Source organism: Macaca nemestrina, chromosome 13 (genome assembly GCF_043159975.1).
Source record: "Macaca nemestrina isolate mMacNem1 chromosome 13, mMacNem.hap1, whole genome shotgun sequence".
NCBI classification, from domain to species: domain Eukaryota; kingdom Metazoa; phylum Chordata; class Mammalia; order Primates; family Cercopithecidae; genus Macaca; species Macaca nemestrina.
Window position 1 is genome coordinate 24,895,431 of NC_092137.1, and position 19,657 is coordinate 24,915,087.

The 19,657-nt window shown below is 46.0% G+C and overlaps 1 pseudogene; it reads left to right on the plus strand.

The window, feature by feature from the left end:
• Positions 1–1,109: 1,109 nt before the first annotated feature.
• Positions 1,110–19,449, plus strand: LOC139357733 (large ribosomal subunit protein mL45 pseudogene; annotated as a pseudogene).
• Positions 19,450–19,657: the final 208 nt, after the last annotated feature.

The window sequence follows — 19,657 nt, forward strand, 5'->3', positions numbered from 1 at the left end:
GTGCGAGTGGGTGTATGAGCATGATTATGTCAGAACGTACTTCACGTTTGTGTGTGTGATTGTGTATGTGTGAGAGAATGCACCTTCATGTTTGTGTGAGTATAAGTGGGTGTGTGTGTGAGAGAACGTACCTTCATGTTTCTGTGTGTGGGTGTGTTAGTGTGATTGTGTGTGGAAATAAACCTTCACGTTTGTGTGAGTGGGTGATTGTGTGAGAATGTACTTTACGTTTGTGTGTGTGGGTGTGTGATTGCATGTGAGAACGTACCTTCGTGTGTGTGTGAGAATGTACCTTCACGTTTGTGTGAGTGGGTGTGATTGTGTGTGTGAGAATATACCTTCACGTTTGTGTGTGAATAGGTGTGTGATTGTGAGAACATACCTTTGTGTGAGTGTGAGTGGGTGTGATTGTGTGTATATACTTTCACATTTGTGTGTGTGAATGGGTGTGTGTGATTGGGTGTAAGAATGTACCTTCATGTTTGTGTGTGCGAGTGGGTGTTTGAGCATGATTGTGTGTGAGACGTACCTTCACATTTGTGTGTGAATGTGAGTGGGTATGATTGTGTGTAAGAACACACCTTTGCGTTGGTGATTCCGAGTGGGTGTGTGATTGTGAGAACGTACCTTCATGTTTGTGTGTGTGAGTGGGTATGTGAGTGTGATTGTGTGTGAGAATGTACCTTCACGTTTGTGTGTATAATTGTGTGTGAGAACGAACCTTCACGTGCATGTGTGAGTGTGCATGCATGTGCCTGGCGGTTGCCTCATCCGTCCTGGTGGGTGCCCACCTCACCTCTTCCTCCCGTCTCCTCGCTCGGTGCCATCTGCACAGGACGTGGGCCCTGCTGGCTGCCCTCGGGTGCTGTTTCTAGGCCCCTGGCGCGGGCAGAGGGAAGCGGGCTGAGGATGCGCAGTGAAGACTCCAGACACCAGCGTTGCTGGGGCTGGGCGTGGTGTGTGCCCCTCCGCAGGTGTGAGCGTCTCCTCGGGAGCAAGGACCAGGATCCCTGGTTCCTCCTGCCCAGTCATTGAAACAGAGTGACTATTCCACAATATGTCATGGAAATAATGTCAATGGCACACGAGCCACAGTGCCAGTGACACCCATGGGCCCGATCCCCAGACAGCGGCAGCAGCTCCCCTTCCTGCGCCCCGCCCTCCAGGCACTGCGCGCTGCCTTCTTCCCTTTGGTTTCCCAGGTAGAGATCCCTGGCGTCCCTGTTTTGCGGGTGGGGAAGCGGGAGCGCAGAGATATGAGGTAACTTGCTCCGGCCCCAACTAGGAAGCGGCGGAGGGAGGCCCAGGCTCTGGCCACCCAGAAGTCCGGCCGGCCGTACAAGGAAGGCTCAGGAAGCTTCCTTTGGTTGTCACTGCTTCTCTGTAGCCAAGGGTGCCTCAGGGACTCAGAGCGAATCCGGGAGAGTCACAGCTCCCTGCTGGCAGTTGAAAGAGACTCCAAACACCATTCTGCTCCAGCCCAGGTGGAGACATTGAGGCCCAGAGGGGTTAAATTTGGGGAGAGAAGGACACGTGCCCACGGAGCGTGAAACGGCGTGTCGTGTGAATGCTGAGTAATTCCGAGGCCTCTGCGGGACTTCACGTTTCCAAAAGCGCCCGAGCCCTGCCCCTCCGGGAGGAGGCACCATAGAAATGTGTGCTAACAAGCCTCCCGCGGCCTGCGGGGGATAGGAGAGAGCAGGAAGCTTTCAGAACAATGGGAGTGACTAGAAAAGGCTCAGGCTGGGAGGAGATGAAGGGCCCAGCCCCACGGTCTTTCTCATGGGTGGAAAGTCACCAGCACCCAGAAGAGCAAGGCTAAGACAGCCTGGGGAGCTGGCACAGGTTCTCCGATCTTAAAGACGCCTGTGATTAGATCCGGCTCACCGGGATATTCCAGGAGAATCTCTCCATCTCGAGGTCCTTCACTTAATCACATTTGCAAAGTCACTTTTGCCATGTAAGGCATCATAGTCACAGTTTCTGGGGGTTAGGGTGGTGACATTTTGCGTGGACATGATTCTGCCTATCACAGCAGGCTCCTAATGTGATATAGATCCCTGTAGTACTGATTAGAGGAAGGACTCATCTTAATTCCTCCCATTACAACTTTCTCTAATGTTTCTAATCTCCATGCTGAAATAAACGAGCCTTTGCCATGTTAAATCAGAGGAGAGGAAATCATCTCAAAGGTCTGTGAAAGGGTGATTTTTGAGAAGAGACCCTACACATTTTTACTTTTTGAGATGTCTCACTCTTGTCGCCCAGGCTGGAGTGCAAAGGCAGCATCTCCGCTCAGTGCAAGCTCCATCTCCTGAGTTCAAATGATTCTCCTGCCTCAGCCTCCCGAGTAGCTGGGACTACAGGCATGCGCCACCACGCCTGGCTAATTTTTGTATTTTTAGTAGAGATGGGGTTTCATCGTGTTGGCCAGGCTGGTCTCAAACTCCTGACCTCAGGTGATCCACCCGCCTCGGCCTCCCAAAATGTTGGGATTACAGGCGTGAGCCACCGCGCCCGGCCACCCTAAAAATCTTTTAATGCAAGAGAATCCTGTAGAAAGAACTCCCACCTGTGGTTCCTTGCCACCCTCACCCCTCCCAAGTTACCCTTAGCTGCAACAGGCCAGATCCTTTGTTCCAGGAAGGCTGGTTGGGAACAAGGGGCCACCTGGAGTCAGCAGCTGAATGGATGCCTGAGGTTCATGGATTCTTTCTAAGACTTTTCCAAATCCCCTTTCTGCTGCCACTGGAATTGTCTCCCAGAAACACAGTTCAGACTGTTTGACTTCCCAATTCTTTAGCATCCAGGCTTTCCCTTGGTTAGGTCCCAGCCTACTTATTCTCTCATATAATCTGTACACCAGTCATATGAGGTAAGTACAATTGCCATATCCATTTTACAGATGAAAACACTGAGATTAGATTCATAACGTGCCCAAGGTTCCATAACTGGCAAAGGGTACTGCCCATGTTTACACCCACATCTCTGACTCCTGGGCCCAGTGCATAGACACTGTGGCCTGCTGAACATCCTGGGTCATTGCTAGAGGAATCGGGGGGCTCATGCCTTCTCCTCTGCTTCGATGGGGGCCAACTTAAGCTATGGACCAGAAGGGGTGGCCCATGGGAAAGACAAAGCAGGAGGAATTAGCAGTACTGGAGGGGAGGCAGGGCCTTTATCTTAGCGGCCTTGTCTGTTCAAATCCAGAGACATCCTCTCCACCCTGGGAGGCAGGAAAGCAGCCCAGTCAGAGAGGTGGAGCCCTGGACAACAGATCTACAACAGTGCAACACCCAACCCTGGCCCAGTGGAGGCTGCAGCCTGGCCAGGAAGGGCTCAGGTCAGCTTGATTAACATATTGCTGACCCAGCCAGGTGCGGTGGCTCACGCCTGTAATCCCAGCACTTTGGGAGGCCAAGGTGGGCGGATCACAAAGTCAGGAGATCGAGACCATCCTGGCTAACACGGTGAAACCCCGTCTCTACTAAAAATACAAAAAAAAAAATTAACCAGGCATGGTGGCGGGTGCCTGTAGTCCCAGCTACTTGGGAGGCTGGGGCAGGAGAATGGCATGAACCCAGGAGGTGGAGCTTGCAGTGAGCCGAGATTGCGCCACTGCACTCCAGCCTGGGTAACAGAGCGAGACTCTGTCTCAAAACAAAAACCAAACAAACAAAAAAACATATTGCTGATCCATTTTCATATCTTAAAATTAGAAACAGAAGGCCAGGTGCGGTGGCTCAAGCCTGTAATCCCAGCACTTTGGGAGGCTGAGACGGGGGGATCACGAGGTCAGGAGATGGAGACCATCCTGGCTAACACGGTGAAACCCCGTCTCTACTAAAAAATACCAAAAAAAACTAGCCGGGCGTGGTGGCGGGCGCCTGTAGTCCCAGCTACTTGGGAGGCTGAGGCAGGAGAATGGCGTGAACCCGGGAGGCAGAGCTTGCAGTGAGCTGAGATCCGGCCACTGCACTCCAGCCTGGGCGACAGAGTGAGACTCTGTCTCAAATTAAAAAAAAAAAAATTAGAAACAGAAGTACAAGCTCCAGCTATTCTATTTATCAAATCAGAGCAGAGTGAGGCTGACGTTTGTGGAAGCTGAGGTTTCTCTGCTCACCTTGGTCATTTAGGGCACCCTCTCCTTGTTCCCCTGTCAGTGTCCAGGTCTCCCCAGTTCTTGCCTTCTTCCCTCTCTCCCGTCTCAAAACACTGTATCAGGACCAGATCCCAGAGAGTGCCCCACCTGGAGGTGATAATGATTTGAATGTTAAGGCTGGGTCTTTAATTCTGTGTCTTCATGCTTCTGCTCCGAACCACTTAGGAAGTAGATCCAGAAATCAGGCAGTTGGGGCGCAACAGATCAGTTTCAGATGGATGAAAGTTGAGTTGGAGGCTGGGGCTTAGGTGTGTGGCCACAGCCTGGGATAATGCTTCACTTTGGACTTGAACTCCTCACCCCATCACAGGCAAGTGGGTTGCCACAGGCCTCCCTGGAGGGGTGGAGCCTGCCTGGGGAATATGGAATAGTAGGAAGGGGCTAGATCACAGAAGGCCTTGGATGCCTAGCTAAAACGTCTAAATTTGGGCTTTGTGTTTTATAGGAGTTGTTGAGGATTCTTTTGAGTAGATGACATGTCCTGACCTGCTACATTCTTTCAGAGGATTGATTTGGGATAAAAGATGGTTTGGAAAAGAAAGACTGTCAAGAGAAAACTGGGCCGGGTGCGGCAGCTCACACCTGTAATCCCAGCACTGTGGGAGGCCGATCCTCCCACCTCAGGCGGGTGGATCACCTGAGATCAAGAGTTTGAGACCAGCCTGGCTAACATGGCGAAATCCCGTCTCTACTCAAAATACAAAAATTAGTGGGGTATGGTGGCGCATGCCTGTAATCCCAGCTACTCGGGAGACTGAGGCAGAGGAATCGCTTGAACCTGGGAGGTGGAGGTTGCAGTGAGCCAAGATCTTGCCACTGCACTCCAGCCTGGGTGACACAGCGAGACTCTGTCTCAATTAAAAAAAAAAAAAAAAAAAAAAGAGGGAGAAACCCGCTGAGAAGATGCAAACTAATCACTCCTGGAAGACAGTGGTCTGAATCTAAGTAATGCTCTCTAGTATTCATTCCACAAGGGTCTCAGGCGTCTCATGAAATCTCAGGCTGACTTACACTCACATTAGACACATTCAGGTTTTGGGTTGAGCATATCCATGAGTATTTGCAGATAGTAATTCTTATAACTATTAAATAATTCATGCTGACATTGTTTTCCCTGTTGTGTTCTTGAAAAAGATGCTGTTTACCGCACAGGCAGTGGTGAAAATAAATTAGCCACCTGCTTTGCCACCCCTTTTCCAATCTTGCTGTGTCCCATGGGGGATGCAGGCTCTGCTGGGCACCTTTCTGAAAGTGTTTTCAGTAGAATATGTGCTGAGCTTTTTTGCAAAATCAGGCCTTAAAAAAAAGTTACACTTTTTAATTTTCATTTAAAAAATTTCTTTTTCACTCCATTAAAATTCATCTCCATGAAATGGGTTCAGAGTGGTTTTAGCAATTCTGTCTGTCACCCATTCTAAGATACTGCTGGCGCCACGTGCAGCCACCCCCTGCTGAATGGGAAGCAAGTGGCAGAGCCGAGTGTGCACCTGGAACCCCAGTGTTGAGGTCTCTGGTCAAGGCGGCCCCCACTCTTCTTTCATTCGCAACCCCCCACCCCCAGCCCACACTACCTGCCAGTTTTACATCTGTTTGGACAGGAAGCCTTACAACCCTGCTCTGCTATTTTTAGGAAGCGCTCACATTGAGTCAGCCTTTCTGCTGGATTCACGCCCTCTGCTTGATGGTTCTCGGGCTGTCTGCCTTTTCAGCAGGAGCCTCGGGCTCACATCCTCAGACAGGGAGCACAACGCTTCTCTTCTCCCTGCCTGTCTCAGCTTTGGTCTGCACCCCCATTTTTATCACCTTCCTAGAACAAGGGCAGGCTTTTAGGGGGTCCATATTTTCTTGTTTCTCTCATTAACAGTCTCCCCACAAGTCATGCACATTAACATGGATAGAGCTGGAGGCCCTTCCTCTTTTTCACAATTGTGCATTAATGTAGCTATAAGTGGGAACTTTTTTTTTTAAATCAAGTCTACATTCAAACATGCTTTTAAACTAAAAATAACTGCATTTAAATAACTTTAGGCAGAATGATATAAAGGAGGATTTAAATGTTAGCTGTAAATTGATACTCTTCATTCTTATCAATTCTTATCATTTCTTATCCCAGAGTATAGCCAAGTGACTGTTATAGAAAAGGTGCTTAATAAATGCTTGATGGAGGAAAGAATAAATGAATAAATTCTGTAATGTTAATAGTTTGGTGATGTATCCCTCTCAAGGGTGAAACTTGTAATTTAACACTCAGAACTTTTCTTTAATAAATTGCAAATGGTAGAGTTTTCAGGCGTCTGTCCAGGTTGCACCAGAAATATTTCAGGCAACTGAAATATTTCTTTGGCTGAGGGGCTCTGGTGCCCCTCAAAGGCCAGGTCTGATTCCCAACAAAGCCAACTCTAGTCATCTTCCTAGGAGATTTTATAAACCAGGGAACTAGTTAAACACATTTCATTGAGAAAGTTACACCAAGATTTGATCAATTCAATTTAAAATGGCTTAACCAGTAAAGAAAATGTATTACCTCTAAAACAAGCAGTCTTTGGATAGGACAAGTCTAAGGTTAGTTATTCTAGTGGCTCAATAATGACATTAAGGTCTGTGCACTTTCCACTTCTTCCCAGCTACCTCGAGGGTATTAGCTTTGCTATCACAGGCTTACACTCCTTATGGTTGCAAGGTGGCTGCCACAACTGCAGCATCATATGCAGACATGACAGTGTTCAACAGAGAGGAACAGTTTCTTCCCCTGCCTCTCTTTCAGGACTTCAGAGTACCTTACCAGAAGCTCCTCAGAAAAATGTCCCATATATATTATATATATAAAATATTTATATATTTTTATAAATATATATTTTTAAATATAATATATGGGAGATATATATATATATATATATTTTTTTTTTTTGAGACAGGGTCTCATTCTGTCACTCAGATTGAAGTGCAGTGGCGTGATCTTGGCTCACTGTAGCCTCAACCTCCTGGGCTTAAGCGATCCTCCCACCTCAGCCACCCTTTGTAGCTGGAACTACAGGCATGTGCCACCACACCCTGTTCCCTTATACCTTTTTGGCCAGAGTAGGGTCACATGCCCACTTCCAAACTAACACTGGCAATAGAACTGGTACCACTGTGGACAATTTCAATCATTCGTGGTTTACAATTGAGCCACATAGCAGAGGTAGAGACACCTAAACACATTAGGACCCTTCCAGCAAGGATAAAGGGAGGGAGAGCTATAGGATGGGCCATCTACAGTGCTGGCTCTAGCGCCCCTCAAAGGCCAGGTCTGATTCCCAACAAAGCCAACTCTAGTCATTTTCCTAGGAGATTTTATAAACCAGGGAACTAGCTAAACACATTTCATTGAGAAAGCTACACCAATATTTGATCAGTTAATGAGAAATACATTTAGCTGTTAAGGGTACCCCCACTTTTCTTGCTTCCTTACTCTCAAGGAGACCCCTGTTTTCAACATTTTCAGTTGTATTCTGTGACTTTTTTTGTTTGGCTGGGAATGATGTGGTTGAGGGATCTACAATCTATTTCACAGTTCAGCAACAGATGTCACTCATTCATTCATTCATTCATTCATTTATCAAATATTTATTATGCTTTTATTAAGCACTGCAGATACAAATATTTTTAGAAAGTTCAGGTTTTTGTGGAGACCCTGCCCTCCTAAGGAGAAGATCTACTAAATGTGCCTGGGTAGCAGAGAAGACTCCGGAAAACCTTTCAGAAAAGGAGTTGTTGGAGCTAGATGTAAAAGTTAAGTTTTCCAGGTGGACAGAGGGGGAGGGAGGGTGTGTTGGGTCGAGGGCAGCATGACAAAGGCACAGGCCGTGTGCCATGGTGTGTTCAGAGAACACCACGCTCAGCGTGCCTAGAGGACGGGAGAGGGTAAAGAGGTGGAAACACAGAGGCGGAAGATGGAAGGAGGTCGGATAGGGATGGGCTCTGAAGTCAGGCCCCAGTTTGAATCCAGGTCCCACTTTTGCAACAGCTCAATGGTTGCCTTCATGTCCCAGGGCTGCCATAACAAATTACCACAAACTGGGTGGCTTAAAACAAGTTATTCGCTCATGTTTCTGAAGGTCAGAGGTCCAAAATGGGGGTATGTTGGGTGTTGGCAAGGCTGTTTCCCTCTGAAGGCTCTGAGGATGAATCCAGCCTATGCCTCTCCCCTAGCTGCTGGTGGCTGCTGGTAGCCTCAGGTGCTCCTTTGCTTGGGGCTTTAAAATTCCATGCTCTGCCTCTGGCTTCACTAAGCCTGCCTTTCTCTGTGTGCCTCTCTGTCTCCCCTCCCCTCCTCTCCCCTCCCCTCCCCTCCCCTCCCCTCCCCTTCCCTTCCCTTTGGAGTTGACAATGGATTTAGGGCCTGCCTTAACCCAGGATGATCTCATCTCAAGGTCTTTACCTTAATCACATCTGCAAAGACCCTATTCCAGATAAGTTCTAGTGGGCCCATCTTTGGTAGACCGTAATGCAGCCACTACAGTAGTCTTAGATAATTAACTTACCCTCTCCAAGCACTTTTCCTAATGCAAAGTATAGGGATAAAATATTTATCCTAAGTGGTTATTGTGAGATTCAAATACAATGCTTTTTCATTGCTTAGTAAGTACTTGGTCTATAATAAGTGCTCAATAAATGGTAGGAACGTGGATATTATCCTATAGGCAACAGAAAGCTTCATAAAGTAGGTGTTTGAGGAGGGAGAAAAAGAAGTTGCTTTCCAAATTTGCCCTCTTTTTTTTTTTTTTTTTTTTGTTTTTTGTTTTTTGTTTTTAAGATAGAGTCCCGCTGTGTTGCCCAGGCTGGAGTGCAGTGGTGCGATCTCCGCTCACTGCAACCTCCACCTCCTGGGTTCAAGCGATTCTCCTGCCTCAGCCTCCCGAGTAGCTGGGATTACAGGTACGTGCCACCATGCCAGCTAATTTTTGCATTTTTAGTAGAGATGGGGTTTTACCATGTTGGCCAGGCTGATCTCAAACTCCTGACCTCAGGTGATCTGCCTGCCTTGGCCTCCCAAAGTGCTGGGATTACAGGCATGAGCCACCACGCCCGGCCAGGGATGTGCAAGCGCCTAGGTGATGCTGAGGCCACTTTGAAAATCACTGGCCTGCACATCTGCTGTGCTTTGCAAATAGTAGATGCTCAATAAGTCCTTTTTGCAATGAATCCTATACTTTCTAAAATGAAGCTTCTCTCTTAGGGTGACAAAGACTATTCAAGACTTAATACCAACTAATAATGCCGACTGCAGACTGCTAGTGAGTTGTCAGGCCTTCCTGCATACGACTTTAAATCATGATATCAATTAATTAGACTTCAGCCAAATCCATCCTAATACACACACTTTACAAAATCCCAAACCTTGCTCCATTAAACATTCCTTGGCAATATGTAAGGGATACTCTCTGGCGCAAGATTGAGAAGCTTTGGGGCATTGATTAACTTCATCAGGTCTATAGGGAAAATCACAAGAGGTGAGTAGCCTTTACGCCTCTGATAGTGAAAAACGGTGTGGTGTTGCCTTTAACAGCCATATATATATATATATATATATATTTTTTTTTTTTTTTGAGATGGAGTCTCACTCTTGTTGCCCAGGCTGAAGGGCAATGACATGATCTTGGCTCACTGCAACCTCTGCCTCCCGGGTTCAAGCAATCCTCCTGCCCTAGCCTCCTAAGTAGCTGGGATTACAAGTGCCCACCACCACTCCTGGCTAATTTTTATATTTTTAGTAGAGAAGGGGTTTCACCATGTTGACCAGGCTGGTCTTGAACTCCTGACCTCAGGTGATCTGCCTTTCTTGGCTTCTCAAAGTGCTGGGATTACAGGCATGAGCCACCACGCCTGGCCTAACAGCTATATTTTAAAACACTGTCATCAGTCAGCATACTTAGTGCCTCCTCAAGTGCCCTGTGAGGAATCCTATGAGAGAGAAGACTTTGAGACATAATCCCCACCCCAAGCACTAAAAATGTAGTCGAGGAGATGAGATCAGAGGGAAGGTTCCTGAGGGGTGGGAGGAAAGCTTGGCTGCTGGAGACTGCATTAGAGCCAAGTTCACTTTCCCCCTTTCCTGGAGTCAACAAAGTGCCAAGCCACAGTTTGCTGTCACAGCTTATGAGATCTTATTGGTCGGTGGTGTTATTTCTCCTCAACTTGAAATCAACCATAGTGAGTATTTATACTACAGGAGCCAAGCAAAAGCTACAAATCAGGGTTTCCCCCAAACCCCTCCCAAGGGAACCAGTTCGCCAGCGCACCAGTCACTCCTCGGGCCTGGTTGAAGCAGCCTGGGAGGTTGCAGTTGCAGTTTCCAAGAGGAGCGTGGCATGAAATTGGGTCTGATGTGGCACCAGAGCCTCAGGGTGGTGATGGCTGGAAGAGAGGCCTGAGGGGATGGGCCTCGTGTCTGGGATGGGAAAAGTGGCCCAGAGTTACCAACCCTCCAGGGGGCAGGGGTCAGAGCAGGGGAGGCCTAGGGCCAGCCTGGACAACTAGGAGGACCAGTGCTCATACCTCCAGTCTGGAGGCCATGGAGGGACCAATGACATCAGTGGGAGATCGACCAGTGGGACCAGCTAGAGGCAGTCAAGGCTGTGAGGGTAGGGGATGGCAAGAGGACAGAAAACGTTTCTCCTGGCCAAGATGAGAGGTGAGGTACCCCAGCCCCAACTTTAGGTCTTCCCTGGGGAGAAAGAGGGGAGCAGAAATGTGAGGGCGAGATGATCTTGCATTTACTGAGTTTTAATCTTGAGTTAATTGTGTTTGAAACCAGAAGTGACTAACTTACCTTAAGAGGCAAATTTTAAGTTTTCCCATCCTTGGTGAAAATGTGAGCATGGGAGCCAAGATAACTCCTATTTCATAAAAGAATGTCTTTGAACATCTGCATCTTATGGACTTGCTACTGAAAAAAAATTTTTTTTGCTTCTCCCACCCCCACCAAAATCAAGTCAGGATGAGCTCTTTTCCAGGAAACATTTTTCCTTTCTTTTATTTATTTTTTCTGAGTTGGGATCTCACTCTGTCACCCAGGCTAAAGTGCAGTGGCATGACCATGGCTCACTACAGCCTCAAATTCCTCGGTTCAAGTGATCATCCCTCCTCAGCCTCCTGGGTAGCTGGGATTACAGGCCCAAACCACCACACCACCGCAAACAGCTAATTTTTAAAATTTTTATTTTTTAACTTTTTATAAAGACAGGATCTTGCCGGGCGCAGTGGTTCATGCCTGTAATCTCAGCACTTTGAGAGCCCGAGGCGGGCCAATCACGAGATCAGGAGATCGAGACCATCCTGCCTAACACAGTGAAACCCCGTCTCTACTAAAAATGCAAAAAATTAGCCAGGCATGGTGGCGGGTGCCTGTAGTCCCAGTTACTAGGGAGGCTGAGGCAGGAGAATGGTGTGAACCCAGGAGACGGAGCTTACAGAGAGCCAAGATCGCGCCACTGCACTCCAGCCTGGGCGACAGAGCGAGACTCCGTCTCAAAAAAGAAAAAAAAGAAAGACAGGATCTTTACATTGCCCAGGCTAGTTTCGAACTCCTGGCCTCAAGTGATCCTCCCACCTCGGCCTCCCAAAGTGCTGAGACTATAGGCGTAAGCCACCACACCCATACTACTGAAAATGTCAAACCTGTGATTTCATCTCAAACCTTTGTAAAATGAGATGTCATAATCACTATTTCATGTAGTGGAAATTTAAGGGTTTTCTTTAATTAAAATAAAAAAGGGCTTACCCAGGCATGGTGGTGCACACCTATAGCCCCTGTTCCTCAGGAGGCTGAGGTGGGTGGATTCCTTGAGTCCAGGAGTTTGAGACCAGCCTAGGCAACATGGCAAAAACCCATCTCTAAAAAGAAATACAAAAATTAGCTGTGTGTGGTGGTATGCACCTGTGGTCTCGGGAGGCTGAGATGGCAGGATCACTTAAGCCTGAAAAGTGGAGGCTGCAGTGAACTGAGATCACACCATTGCATTCCAGCCTGGGTGACCGAGGGAGACTGTCTCAAAAAAAAACTATCATCAATCTTCTGTGTATATTATTGCTTAAAAAATAAGCGTTCAACAATGCCTTAGGAAAAGCATAATTCATATATATATATATATATATTTTTTTTTTTTTTCCCCCCGAGACAGAGTTTCGCTCTTATGATCAGGCTGGAGTGAAGTGGCATGATCTTGGCTCACTGCAACCTCCACCTCCCCGGGTTCAAGCAATTCTCCTGCCTCAGCCTCCCAAGTAGCTGGGATTATAGGCACCTGCCACCACTCCTGGCTGATTTTTGTACTTTTAGTAGAGACGGGGTTTTGCCATGTTGGCCAGGCTGGTCACGAACTCCTGACCTCAGGCGATCCACCTGCCTTGGCCTCCCAAAATGTTAGGATTACAGGTGTGAGTCACTCTGCCCAGCCAATTTGCTAATATTTTAAAAATTAATTTCTATTTTTTCCTCTCCTTTTTTTGCCGGAGTGGGAGGTGTTGAAGAAATCCCCCCAAAGAGTAGGTCTCTCCCAGCCTCCCCACCTGTTCTTAGATTATTAAACTCTCAGTTAATGTTGCAGTGGAATTATATGCAAGAAGCCTGGGAAACCTAGTTTTTACTCACTTTGTAAAATTTCATAAAATAATGGTCTTTAAAAAGGACCTCAGGTGTTATCTAATTAAATGGCCTCATCTAATAACGGAGGAAACCTAATCTCAGAAGGTGAATCCACTTGCCCAAGGCTACTCTATTAATGAACAGGAGAGATAAGACTCTATCCCAAGTCTTCTAATTTCAATTCTGCTGCTGCTGTGTTATATGAGAGTGGAGTTTGCGGATATATAACTACTTTAAGTGGATTTGAAATCCCAGCCAGGGAGCACTGATTGCTATGTTAGCTTTCTGAAAAACTTCTAAGTCATTAAAAGCTTGTTTTCCCTGTAGTCTGAAATTTCTACTAATGTAAAGAGAAGCAGGATTTCATGACAGCCTAGAGTCACCATACTGTAAGAGGTCCCCACAAACAGCTTCAGAGTGAGTTAAAAAAAAAAACTGGTGCTATGCTTAGCTTTTGGATTTGTATAGTTTTTAGATGACCAAAGTACACTGTAGTTGACATTCATTGGGAAAACTCAAACAATATAGACAGGATTGGACGAAAAGTGAAACTTTCCTAACCCCATTCCCTAAATTGCACTTCCTGGAGACAAGCTTTAGAGTTTGGTGAATACAAACCACCTTTTCCTTGTATAGTGCTAGTGATTCTAACACAAAATGCCAGGCCACTTTTGGGGGCGAGGATGGGGCGGGAAACAGCCCCTTTAGAGCTTCCTGGGTTTTAACTATGACAAAAGAATGTTAGGAACATGAAAATCACTCAGAAACAAAATCCTTAGAGTGGGTCTCTCCCTATCTCCTGCCTCATAGGTTATTTAACTCTCAGTTACTGGCCTGGGTGGAGGTCCCTTAAGACATGATTTTCAAACCATTCTGGAGGCATCAGAGGTCCCATAAGACTTTAAAATTTCATTAAAAAAAAAAAAAAAAAGTGGCCAGGCATGACCGCTCATGCCTGTAATCTCAGCACTTTGGGAGGCAAAGGCAGGTAGACTGCTTGAGCCCAGGAGTTCGAGAGCAGCCTGGGCAACACAGGGAGACATTGTCTCTACAAAAAATAGGAAAAATTAGCCAGGCGTGGTGGCATGTGCCTGTGGTCCTAGCTACTCAAGAGGTTGAGGTGGGAGGATCACTTAGGCCGGGGAGGCAGAGGTTGCAGTGAGCCGAAATTGCACTACTGCACTCCAGCCTGGGTGACAGAGTGAGACCTTGTCTAAAAAAAAAAAAAAAAAAAAATTAAAAAAAAGAAAGCAAGAAAAGAAAGAAAACGTAGACTGGGTGTGATGGCTCACGCCTGTAATCTCAGCACTTTGGGAGGCTGAGATGGGCGGATCACGAGGTCAGGAGATCGAGACCATCCCGGCCAACATAGTGAAACCCCGTCTCTACTAAAAATGCAAAAATTAGCTGGGTGCGGTGGTGCATGCCTGTAATCCCAGCTACTCGGGAGGCTGAGGCAGGAGAATTGCTTGAACCAGGGAGTCGGAGGTTGCAATGAGCCAAGATCGTACCACTGCACTCCAGCCTGGCGACAGAGTGAGACTCTGTCTCAAGAGAAAAAAAAAAAGAAAGAAAACATAATAAGTACATCCACCAAATTCCATATTCTAAAGCACTCATGTTAACTCTTTCTTGGTTTGGGCACACCTCAGAAAGAAGTTTCTGTCATTCCTCTGCATACATGCAGGATTTGATGAGGAAAATTGTCTGTGGTGGTCTTTTAAAAGTATATAGACCTCTTCAGGAGAATTGCTTGAACCCAGGAGGCGGAGATTGTGGTGAGTCAAGATCGCGCCATTGCACTCCAGCTTGGGCAACAAGAGCAAAACTCCCTTTCAATAAATATATATATATATATGTTTATGTCCATCTAAGCAACCTGGTAAAGCAGGTACAATATGACTTACAAGTGGGAAGCAGAATATTTTAAAATTTGGACCCTGAGCCTGATAGTGTATAGTGGGAAGCTGGGTTCTGAAAATGGGCAGTCTTGGGTTTGAATAGCTTCTTGCCCCTGCCCCCAAGGCTGGAGTGCAGTGGTGCAATCACAGCTCACTTGATCTCCCAGGCTCATGTCATCCTCCCACCTCAGCCTCCCGAGTAGCTGGGACTACTCGTGTGCCATCATGCCTGGCTAATTTTTGTGCTTTTTGTAGAAACAGGATTTCACCATGTTACCCAGAGTGATCTTGAATGCCTGAGCTCAAGCAATCCTCTGTGTCTTGGCCTTCTAAAGTACTGGGATTGCAGGTGTAAGCCACCTCTCCCTGCGTGAATAGCTTCCTGTGTGGCCTCTGATGAGGCATTTAACCTCTCTGAATCTCGGTTTTCTCATCCGTAAAACGGGGATAACAATATAAAAATAAAAGACATCCATATTCTTAAGAGTCATTGGTTATTTCTGGAACTTCTCTTTGACTTTCTTTCTTTCTTTTCTCTCTCTCTCTCTCTTTCTTTTTCTTTTAACATTTATTCCATTCACTGTACTCAATTCTTTCACTTTTTTTTTTTTTTTTTTTCCAGCTGGAATCTTGTTCTGTCACCAGCCTGGAGTGCAGTGGCACGATCTCGGCTTGCTGCAACCTCTGTCTCCCGGGTTCAAGTTATTCTCCTGTCTCAGCCTCCCGAGTAGCTGGGATTACAGGCATGCACCACCATGCCCAGTTAATTTTTGTATTTTTAGTAGAGACGGGGTTTCACCATGTTGGCCAGGCTGGTCTCAATCTCCTGACCTCTCATGATCCGCCTGCCTCGGCCTCCCGAAGTGCTGGGATTTCAAATGTGAGCCACCACACCCGGCCCTCTTTGGCTGTCTAAGGTGATTTAATATCTCATAATTTCTACCATCTAGCATCTTTCTAACTACCCTTCTCAAGACCCCAGTCTTCTACTCCATCTAATCAAATCTTTCTCTTCCTTTAGGCAGTCCCCAGCCTCCGGGAGTCTTGTTCATTTCTTTGGAAGAACAGCTTAGCTCTCTGCCTCACAGCACAATGCCGGAGTACCTTCCCTCAGAGCTAAAATTTCATCAGGAAGCAGCATTAAACAGAGCCTCTGCCTAACACTGCCTGCAGCACAAAGCCCAGCAAAAGCTCTTAACCCAGTGTCCTCGAATACGATTCATTTTCTTGGGCAAGGTGCTCTCCTCCACCAGCATCTGTGAGCAGGAGAGATTACCATCTTCAGATCTAAACCCTGCCATCTTCCTCAGGAGGCACAACTGCCTATTCGCTTCTTCTAGAAGGGGTGACGTTACCAATGTGAACTTACAGATTTGTCCTAATAAAATGTTGCTTTTAGCTCTTTAATATATAGGGATCCCATGTTGGAGTTTACTAGAAATACAGGGTTCAGTCACTAAAAAAACAGTTGACAACCACTGACTTGGGGCTTTTCTGTTTGCTCCCTGCTAGTCAGAAGGAAGACAGTTTGTTCTATTTTCTTTTCTTTCTTTTTTTTTTTTTTTTTTTTAATGAGACAGAGTTTCACCCTTGTCGCCCAGGCTGGAATGCATGGTGCGATCTCGGCTCACTGCAACCTCTGCCTCCCAGGTTTAAGCAATTCTCCTGCCTTAGCCTCCCCAGTAGCTGGGATTACAGGCATGTACCACCACTCCCAGCTAATTTTTGTATTTTTAGTAGAGATGGGATTTTACCATGTTGGCCAGGCTGGTCTCGAACTCCTGACCTCAGGTGATCCACCCACCTCAGCCTCCTAAAGTGCTAGGATTACAGGCGTGAGCCACCGTACTTGGCCTTATTTTCCTTTTGAACCACAAAGATCCTTTCTTTCTTCAGTATTTATTCAATTAACTTTCTTTCTCTCATACTCCAAAACTAGCAGAATGTTTACATCCTGACATCTGAGGACACAAGACCCTCTCATCTTAATTTCTCTTAATCATAGCAGATTTTTACATTCTCTTCCTAATATAAATGCGTTTATGAGTTACAGCTGCTGATTTTATAATTACCAACGAACTGGTTTTGGATGCAAGGAGACATTTTCTTCAAGTCATAGCATTTAGAACAGTCAACTGACCAGAATTTTAACGAGGTGATATTATGGTACATATTTGTTTATATAACTAAAACAACAAACTTAGATTTTAGATATTTTCCCTTAAAATGAACCCAACTTTCAACTGCTTTAGAAGAATATGTTGATATATTTCATTATGAATATACAAACTTGTATATAAAGAAATCCCTAACTAAATGGTTGGAACTATTTCCTTTAATTTAATTTTATTATTTTATTTTGAGACTGGAGTCTCACTCTGTTACCCAGGCTGGTATGCAGTGGCATGATCTCAGCTCACTGCAAGCTCCGCCTCCTGGGTTCAAGTGCTTCTCTTGCCTCAGCCTCCTTAGTAGCTGGGACTACAGGTGTTCACCACCACCCCCGGCAAATTTTTGTATTTTTAGTAGAGACGGGGGTTTCGCCACATTGGTCAGCCCGGTCTTGAACTCCTGACCTCGAGTGATCCCCGCCCCGACCTTGGCCTTCCAAAGTGCTGGGATTATAGGCGTGAGCCACTGCGCCCGGCCGGAACTATTTCCTTTAGGCCAACCTGAAAAACTGAGGTTGGCATAATGATAATGGTTGAGCTCTCAAAAAAATAAATAAAAGCATTTAACAACCTACATGATCTTCAGTATATGGTAGCAATGAGTATTAATTCTGAAATTGTATCTTGAAGATTTCTAAAAAATGCAATCTTGAGAAATAAATTACAGAAAAAAAGAAACTCTTCAAAACACAAATTTTAAAAAATGACACTAGACTGTAAGCTCCACAGGGCAGGGATTTTTGTCACTTCTGCGCTCTGCTAGATCTCCGGCGCCTAGAAAAGGGCCTGGCACATGGTAGGTGCTCAGTAAATACATGGTGAATGAATATATATATATATATATTTGAGACAGAGTCTGGCACTGACGCCCGGGCTGGAGTGCAGTGGTGCGATCTCAGCTCACCGCAACCTCTGCCTCCCAGGTTCAAGTGATTCTCCTGCCTCAGCCTCCAGAGTAGCTGGGATTACAGGTGCCGGCCACCATGCCCAGCTAATTTTTTGTATTTTTAGTAGAGATGGGGTTTCACTATGTTGGCCAGGCTGGTTTTGAATGCCTGACCTCGTGATCCACCCACCTCGGCCTCCCAAAGTGCTGGAATTACAGGCGTGAACTACTGCGCTCGGCTGGTGAATGAACACTTTCAACAATAAAGTTTGATTAAAAATTTAAGAAATTACAAGTGCCCTCGATAGGCAATCGATCAACTGGAAACTAAAAAGCCAGATAATTTTGCATCTTAAATTGACTGTGAAACAAATTGAGTAAGTCCAGTTTTTCTTTTCCATTTACAACTGGTTATTGGTTTAAAAAGCAGCCACTTCCCGGCGGCCTTTGCGGGAACAAGATGGCAGCCCCCATACCTCAAGGCCAGTTCTGGTGACTCAGTCCTCAGCTATAGTTCCAGTAAGAACTAAAAAACGTTTCACACATCCTGTTTTTCAACCTAAATTTAAAACAGAAAAAGTTTATGGAACATGCCCGGAAAGCAGGATTGGTTATTCCTCCAGAAAAATCGGACCGTCCCATACATCTGGCCTGTACAGCTGGTATATTTGATGCCTATGTTCCTCCTGAGGGTGATGCACGCATATCATCTCTTTCAAAGGAGGGACTGATACAGAGAACTGAACGAATGAAGAAGACTATGGCATCGCAAATGTCAATCTGGAGGATAAAAGACTATGATGCCAAGTTTAAAATAAAGGACTTCCCTGAAAAAGCTAAGAATATCTTTATTGAAGCTCACCTTTGTCTCAACAACTCAGACCATGACCGACTTTATACCTTGGTAACTGAACACTGTTTTCCAGACGTGACCTGGGACATCAAATATAAGACCGTCCGCTAGAGCTTCGTGGAATCTTTAGAGCCCTCCCATGTTGTTCAAGTTTGCTGTTCAAGTATGATGAACCAGGGCAACGTGTACGGCCAGGTCACCGTATGCATGCATACCCGGCAGACTCTGGCCATCTATGACCGGTTTGGCCGGTTGATGTATGGACAGGAAGATGTACCCAAGGATGTCCTGGAGTATGTTGTATTCGAAAAGCAGTTGACAAACCCATATGGAAGTTGGAGAATGTATAGCAAGATCGTTCCCCCATGGGCACCCCCTAAGCAGTCCATCCTTAAGACGGTGATGATCCCTGGCCCTCAGCTGAAACCAGAAGAAGAATATGAAGAGGCACAAGGAGAGGCCCAGAAGCCTCAGCTAGCCTGATGACAAAAATGACTTCTGGGGTGAAGCCTGGGTGATGAGGCTGCTGGAAGCTTTGAAGTCTCCCATTCCCATCATGCTATAGAAAGAACTACCTTTGTTCTCTCCCATCCTGCTCAGGTCTTTTCAGTAGTCTCATCCTCAGCAACCATGGCTGATGGCTGGGCCCTAGCAGGTGGCAGGTATAACATGGCCATGTACACTCTTCTTTTTTAAATTTTATGTCAAGCTTCTGAGGCTAGATGAAAGACAGTATGTTTCAGAGAACATTGGATACCAGTTTTTTCCACAGCAGGGACTGTGAGAGAGAACCAGCAGCATCCTCTTTGTAATCACAGGGCAGGGATCAGAGTTTGAAATAAAACGCTGTCAGAGTGTTGGTTTAAAAAAAAAAAAAAAAGCAGCCAAACACCCCAGTTGAGAAAAACCAAGTAATTAGATATATTTTAATATATAAAATGTTACACTTGTTAAATGTTATTGACCATAGCTTTCTCATCCCTGCTTATGATCCTTGTTGGCTTTTATTCTTTAGGCTGCAGGTAACAAAAAGCAAACTCCAACTAAACTGAAGCAGT